Source organism: Antechinus flavipes, chromosome 2, assembly GCF_016432865.1.
Source record: "Antechinus flavipes isolate AdamAnt ecotype Samford, QLD, Australia chromosome 2, AdamAnt_v2, whole genome shotgun sequence".
In the NCBI taxonomy this organism is placed as follows: domain Eukaryota; kingdom Metazoa; phylum Chordata; class Mammalia; order Dasyuromorphia; family Dasyuridae; genus Antechinus; species Antechinus flavipes.
Genome location: NC_067399.1, coordinates 524,777,057 through 524,784,991, shown reverse-complemented (window position 1 = coordinate 524,784,991; position 7,935 = coordinate 524,777,057).

Sequence of the window (7,935 nt, the reverse complement as noted above, 5' to 3'; positions counted from 1 at the left end):
AAGAGGCAACTTGCCATGAAATCCGCTAATGCACCGCGACTCACCGGGGTAAGCATATCTAACAGGAGCATGCGAGGGGAAAGAGACTTGGGGAAGAGCTCAAGGCGACGGTGATCAGAAGGGCTAGTGAAAGGGGAGCGGTGACATTTGGCACCCAGCTGAGTTTAGTGGACATGCAAACAAGGTTTAAAGCTCTGCAGAGGTCAGCAGCCGCGTCATGAGCTCAGGAAGCTGAGTGGGAGCTCCTACTCAGCAGCAGTCAGTTGGCTGCCCCTTCAACTGACAATTTCTCTGCTTTCGAGTTTTAAGTATCAACTTCGTGCAGAAGGGCACACACGTAGCCAGTGTGTGCGTAACACACATGGAGCTCTACAATCGAACACAGCGAATACATAATTGTATATTTTAATGTGTAATTCTAGCATGAGAAATACTACTCTATAAAGATGCAACTGCACTTTAGAAATGTAGAGAACAGGATTAAGTCTTGGGGCACAAATTACCATAGGCGAATTTGTTATATCTGTATGCTAAGGAAACTAAATTCCCCCCACTTCTTTGAATGTATATTCTTTCTCCTCATCAATTGCAGCCCCCCAATATTTTTAGATTTTGATTATCTAACAAAGCAGATACTTGTTTTCTCCGGTACTTCAATGAGCTCTACAAACAGTTGTTGTTGAATATTATTATTGAGGCAGCTAATTACGTGTTTACTTTTTTTTTAAGGTAAAAGAGGTTTGTTTCTATTGTGGGAGTGGGGTGGACGAGAGTAGTTTAAACTGTAGAATCCAGTAAAACATTGATTTGTAACTCGTTCTTCGACTATTTGTCCCTGCAGCTTGACACAATGAAACGGGTTTGCTGTGTGATGTTTTGTCGTATCTATTTTACACATCGGCCTTCTGAATAGTTTTCTTGGTTTTTCCTTTTTAGTTTTAGTATCTAATGATAAAACTCATAAAACCAGAAAGAAGGATTCTCAGATGAGTCCTTGGTAAATCACCTAAGTAGCAGATGTGTTCTGTATGTACTTGCACATCTGCCTAGAGAGGAAGCAAGTCTAAAACCCTGCAGATTTCCATATATATATGTAATACAAATGACACGAATTGAATTGAATAGATAAAGCAAAAGCGAAGATAACTGGAGATGGAAGGCAGGAAAGGATGGGCAGAAGAGAGACATTATTATTCTAGGGAAAAGGATTTTAGGGCCTGAACTTTCCAGATGGAATGTCTGTTTAGATCCAATTATTTGGAATTAAGTTCATTTCTGAGCTGTATAGTCAGTGAAAAGGTCCATCCAAGCATTTTTATGCAAGAATTTGAAAGGATATATCTTTTGGGTTTTTTTTTATTATTTATCTTTTAAAGTTACAAAGATTCATTTTTCTTTTTAGTGCCCTCTACTCCAAATTGAAGGGGAGGCGGGAAGAGAGAGACCTGTTGTCTTTAAATTATCACAATCACTATGTTCTTAAAAAAAAAAAGTAGTTGATTTTATTTTAATAACTTAATATCAGGTCTGAAAATGTTAAGCAACCAGAAAAGGGTAGAGAAGGTCTTTGTGGGCAGACGGATTTTCTTCTGCTTAGCTAGCGGCTGATTGTATTTTGGCGCTTGTAGATATTGCTTTAGTTTTGTTGAATGGCTTACAGTTCACTTCTTAAAACAGTAACTCAAGATGTAAGTAAAAGTGTTTTCATTTTTTATTGATCCTGCTTACATCTTTCATTATCCAACATGTAGCCACAGCAAATTAGCACTCATCTGATACAGAGAATTCTATTGGCAACCATATTCGTTGGAGAGAGAATTCTAAATACTGGGCTTTTTCTCTGCACTTAGTAAGAACTGATAATGAAGGTTAGGCACCACTAAAAACTAAATAAATGAAATCTTCTCTCTCCAGGAATTGGTGGTGATGTGTTCATTACATTCAGACATGTGCATGTGCATAAAGAGTGGCTCTTTTCCAGGGTTGACTTACCCTCTCAGGTTTTAAAGGTTCAACCAACCACTTTGAAGACCTACCCACTTAAATGGAGTTTATTTAGTTTCACTGGCATAGGTTCCTTTAGGGAACCTGAGTTTCAGTCCCCAGCAAAGGTAGGGAAAACAGAAAGGATGTGTAATCCTTGACCAATAATAATACAACATCCAAGTCTACTTCAGCAAAGTGAAAAACCTAAGGCATTTATTTATTAGGATAATTAAAGCCAGTCAAAAGTTCTTATGCATTTTATTCATTTGATTGATTTTAGAAAAGGAGGAGGCTTTTTGTTTGTTTTGCATGAGTTGCCCTGAAAATTATTCAAATTGTCCTACACTGAGATTCCTAGTCCAGCTAAGCAGACAGCACAAGTTAAGATTGTTAAGAAATCTGGCCTCTTGTCTATGAACACTCAACTGTGAGACCTTGGACAAGTCATATAATTTTTCTGGGTCCAATTTTCCTTCTCTGTGTCAAAACAGATGGCAAGATTAGATAATGTCTGGTCCCTTCAACTTCTAAAAGTCTATTATTTATTTCTATGAAACCAGGTAATAAAGAAGTTAGAGTAAAAACCAGAGGAGTTAGTATATATTAGTTTTCTTTTTAAGCAGTAAAGGTTGTGAGGTTCAAATTGGGCAGCCACAGAAAAATAGTAGCTTTCTATCTGCAGGACCATTCAGCAAAAGGGCCATCTCTGCCAGAGAAATCTACTGCTCTACTGGCAATCTGAACTTTGACACATTCTCTGCTCTAGTGGTGGTCCAGAGCTTTATGAGAGAATCAGGAAGACAAGCAGAGAACTGGGAGAAAGGGGCAAGTAAACCACCCTAAGGAAGGAAGCTGGGCAGTGTCTGCCTTGTCCCCCCAAGAAAACTGATGTGCAATTTATGATCTGGTTCAGGAGAGAAGATAGAACAGATGAAGGAGATGCCTTTGACTCTTGGCAGTAAATGGAAAGAGAACTGCCCCACATTCCCCTATGTGCTTTCCTTTCCCAGGCCTTTAGCACTCAGCTCTCATAAACTAATTTTCCCAGCTAGAGTCAGGACTGATTCAATTCGATTCCCTCTTCTAGAAAAGAAAATGTCTTGTTTCCTCCCAAGCCCCAACTCCCAAAGATTCTGTATTGTAAAGGGTCTGCTCTCGAAAGTTTGCAGAGGTGCCCTGTTGGGGACCAAACCTATAGGAAGAACCCTGCTAAATCCAGCTAACACCTAACAACACCACCTAACACCTAATACAACAATAGGGCTATTACTCAAAAAGTAACTAAGTACAAGGCCTAAGTTACAAGGGCAAACGAAAGCAAACGGGGAGCATCAATGTGTTGCCCCCAGGGGGCGCCAAAGACTCTCCTTCACTTTAAGGGGGCTGTTTTAGAGTTTTGGGTTTTCTATCGCTGTTGGTTGTTGTTTGTTTGTTCTAATATTCCCCAATCTATAAAGAGATCCTCTTTCTGCCTCTTGTTAACCAAACACAGGGACTTTATTGTTCATTAATGTGATTGTGGCATTTTCACACTCCATGCTCAGTTCTAGGAAGTTAGGAGCCTACTGTACTGTCTTTGGTATAGACAGATAATAGATACAGATAATAAACATCATCTATGATCCTTTGATTTTCATGTTGTTTGGCTACTTATGGTGATCTTCACTGAGCCAGCACACTGTCTCTTAAACAGGCTCCCTCATGAACAATGGTCATGCTTTTTTCATACTACCGTTATCTGATGTAAACCTGATCATTGGATAGGAAACTTTCATCTTGTGGGCACTGTGATCTTCCCAACTCAGAAAACTTATGACAAAAGTTGTTCAAGTTGGAGTGTGGAGGTCTGTGTGTCTGTGTTCATTGTTTTGGTCCAGAGTTTTCATTTCATCATTTATTTTATCTCTTCTCTTAATAAGATGGGTACCTCATCTACAGCTTCTAATCTTAGAGGATTACCTGGCACACTGAGAAATTACCTGACTTGTTTGTGATGACCCAAGGAGTCCTGGGTCAGTCAGGACTTGAATCATGTCTTCTTGACTAGAAAAATGGCCCATTACCTCTTTGGTGTTTGGTGGAGGGGAGGCAGAAATAGATCTTGAAGAATGTAAAGGAATGTTGATACATTTTAGAAGCTACTGACAGGTATTATTTACAGTAGTAATTCATGTAAATTCACTTAATTTATGAGAGCACATGGAGAATACAGATTAAACACATCCATGGAAGCCTATTTGTGAAACTAATCACAGCTTCGTGAATCCAGCCTAAATAAGCAAACCCTTCTTTTTACTATCAAACCTTTGTTCCTGGTTAATGAGTGTTTTCACGTAAGAGTCTGAAAGGCTTTATGAAGCCTTTGAAGGAAGGAGCATATGTTTACAAGGAAACGAATCCTTAGTAGCTGGAAAAGATGCTTGAATTTCAGGTGAGGATTTTGCGGTTTAAGACTGTCCGGCTATTGAAAACAGTTTCCTATTTCTTTCTGCCGCGAAAATAGAGCGGAAGACTTGGGAAAAGGGGAACAAAAGCTATAAGGAATTCGAGGATTGCAAGATCAATGTTTTTTCACAACCGAAGGTTTCAAGGCCAGCAAATTTTTAAAAACCTATGGAAATAGGGAAGGGGATGAGAGAACTATCCATCAGGATTGATTTCTCCAAAAAAGAAGTCCCACAACAAATGGAGGAGCTTGACATTCTCTACACCTGCTGACATCGTTTGGAGTTTTACAAACTTTTGCTCTCACTGTTGTTGGAAACAAAATGACTACCAAGGAGACAGAGAACCCATATACAGAGTATTTTGCTAACACTCCTTCTTGGCCCACTGGTTTTTCCAAGCAAATGAAACGAGCTGAATTCTTTATTAAATTATTTTTTTCAGTCTTCTGCCTTTTTATGAAAATAAAAGACAACACTTTGTCATTTTTAATCATATAAGCAGACAATAAATCTAATTTAGATATTGATTTTTTTTCTCTAGAATCAAGTAATTTTTGCAGTGTCTGTTATGTTTACTTTGGCCAATAAGAGCGGTTTTCTCAGAGACTGTGTAGTATTGGAGCTTTGTCTTTATTGACAAAATGAAGCCGGGCGCTGAACAATTATCAGAAATATTTGCTTGATCGGTGTGGACAACCAAGGTGAATGATTGCGAGGAGAGGAATTTGCTTTCCCTCCCCGCCTCCGCAGGAGCAGGTTGTGCGTGGGCGTGTGTGTTTGCGTGAATTACCCGGATAATTACCCCCGATGGATAACCACTTCAGTATGTCCATCGGATAATTCTATAATTCCTTGGTCCTGAAGTGGCTGATGCTTAGGTCTATTATAGTGAAGGGCAGTTCTTTTGTTTAAAAAAACAAACAATCCTCTTTATATTGTCAGAGATTAAAAATCCACAATGTAGTTGAGTGTTTGGGGATTTCAGAACAAAGCAGTAGAAGACTGCTTTAGAAGGCAAAACTCTCCCGCTCTCAATAAAGTTCTTCTAGAGCAAATGTACCAGATCGTCCACCTAAGGCAGGAATTCAGGAACGCTGAAAGTAAAGTTGACCAATTACCATCGAATTTAGGCAGCCTATAAGGCATCCCAAAAACCTTGCAAGAGAGGAAAGTAGCTCCCTACACCACCCCGAGTTCTCTCTTCGCTCCTCTCAAAGAACAGTGGGTGTTTCGGAATCAAAAAGATCTCTTTGGAATCTCGAAGGCTTCCAATCTCACTCCCATCCAACCCCCATTTCACAATTACCCCAGATTTCAAAAAGAAACCTGTTTGTCCGAATTTGAGGTGAGGTGCAAATGCCCTGTTTTGTTTTGTTTAAGAAGCTAGGTTTTCTGTTTTTCCAGTAATCCTAACCAGAACTTTCACTATATCGCTATCCTTGTACATATCCTTGAAGATGAAAATCAGGGCAATTAGCATGCCTTTTGTGGTGATTTTTAAAGAAATAGAATAAAAGAAAACTTTTTCGCGAATTTTAAAGCATCAGGGAGCAGAAACGAACACTTCTGCCTAATTGAAATGTTCTGAAGCCAAATGTTGACCAGTTGTGTTCCTCAATTTAGTTGCCATCACCGCCAAGGCCGTCTATTGCCTAGAGCTACAAGACCGGGTTCTGGTTTGGGTTTTGTTGTTGTTGTTGTTGTTGTTGTCGTTTTGGTTGTTTTTTGTTTTGTTTTGTTTTGTTGGGCTTTTCAATTGTTGTTTTGTTTTCGAGAGCGGCGATATACGTTTTGTTTTATTTGTTTTTAGATCTTTTTGTTTGAGTTTGTGAGAGGGGAATCTACATTGGTTGGCGTCAGGATGAAAGAAGAGAAATGGTGAACTCATTTTCCAAAGTTGGTGAATACATTCAGGTCCATCTGAGATCAGAACTCTAGGGATTAGGGTGTACGCTGAGAATCAAGAACTGGAGGCCACTGGAGTCCAAGGCACTGCTGGGGGAGGGGACCCAGCAGTGCTCTGGAGAGCTAGAAAGCAAGCGGTGAGGGGAGTTCAGGGGCCGCTGATGACCCCCTGGGTCTGACCTTTCCTGCTGTTCCTCTGGGGTCATTATTTAACTCTTCGTTCTCCACAATCCGCCTGCTTAGCAGTCAGAAGCCCTCAGGGAGAATACTGGGTCGATACTTGGGGTCTGCCTTCGAGGACAGAGGGCAAAGGGAGAGAAGAGTAGCTTTCGGCACTTTCTATGTAGGGAAAGAGGAGGTCTCGGGTTGCCAGAAAGAGAAGAGGGCCCTGGGATCTGATGAAATGGGACAGCGAGGCCAAACCTTTCAGCAAAAAGAGTGAGAGCATGTGGAGAGGGAACCATGAAAAAATAAGTCAGGGTTAGTGGGATCCGAGTTTCCAAGGCTCAGTTTAGCCAGAGTCCTGTGACCTTGTGAGGGAAGTAGGTTGTCATGGTGGACGAGCCCTGGGGAGGTTACCTCTTAATTTTCCTCCCTTCTTTACAATGGTGCTTCTTTTATCTATTTTTCTAATTATCAACAGTACTATCCCCTTCATTCGCCCCTCTCTCTCCCCGCAAAAAAACACCCTCAAAACTCTCCTGTGCAGAGAAGGCAACAAAAACCCGAAGGACAATGAGGAAGTTAGTAAAATCAGAGCCAAGGGGACTGGAAGAGGAGGTGCAGTTGCAGGGTTGAGAGGGGAGTCATCCAGGGATGATTTTCTTTTATCTGGTTCTAAATACGTGCTAATAACCCCAAAACTACTCCATCTGAGAGAGTAGCGCAGCTCCGAGAGCGGAGCCCAGGACAGATCAAAACGCTGCAAAGACTTCTAGAAAACGTGCCTCCCGTAGGATGATGTGGCACTGACGAGGCGTCTCTCTGCTCCCCTTTGGGGTCGCCTTCCATCTGCTAGCCCCGGCTTCGCTCCGCAGGCAGCACACAGATTTAAACTTAGCCGCGGGGTTGCAGGGCAGCTCTTGGGCCTTGACCCCGGCCAGGACTCCTCTGGAGCGAGCTCAACTAACTCTCTCCGTTAGCTTCACACTGTTACTCTTCTTCTAAAATGAGGGAATTGAAATCGGGCGCCAAGAGAAGGCTCCCGATCTGATGAGTGCTTCTTACTGTGAGAAAGGGGAAATAGAATGCCCTGAGTCCGAACTGCACCAGCTGACCGTTCCTTCTCCTTTTTTTTTTTTTTTTTTTTTTTTTTTTTACCGGCCGCAGATCTCCTGCTCAAACACACACCCCTAGGTCCCAGAAGGCTGGGATTTTAGTAGTCTCCCCAGCTGAAGGCCGGTCAGGGAGGAGCCGAGAGCGTAAAGTTCAAATGCATCAGACTCTGAAGTCATTTATCCGGTTTCATAAATAATTTTCTTATTACACTTAAGCCCCTTAATTCCTGCCCCTTCCCACTTTATTGCGGGGTTTCAGCAGATAAAAAGTTTCTAAGTCGGCTCGGTTGTTGTTTTCCTCTTTCCATCATTAACATCAT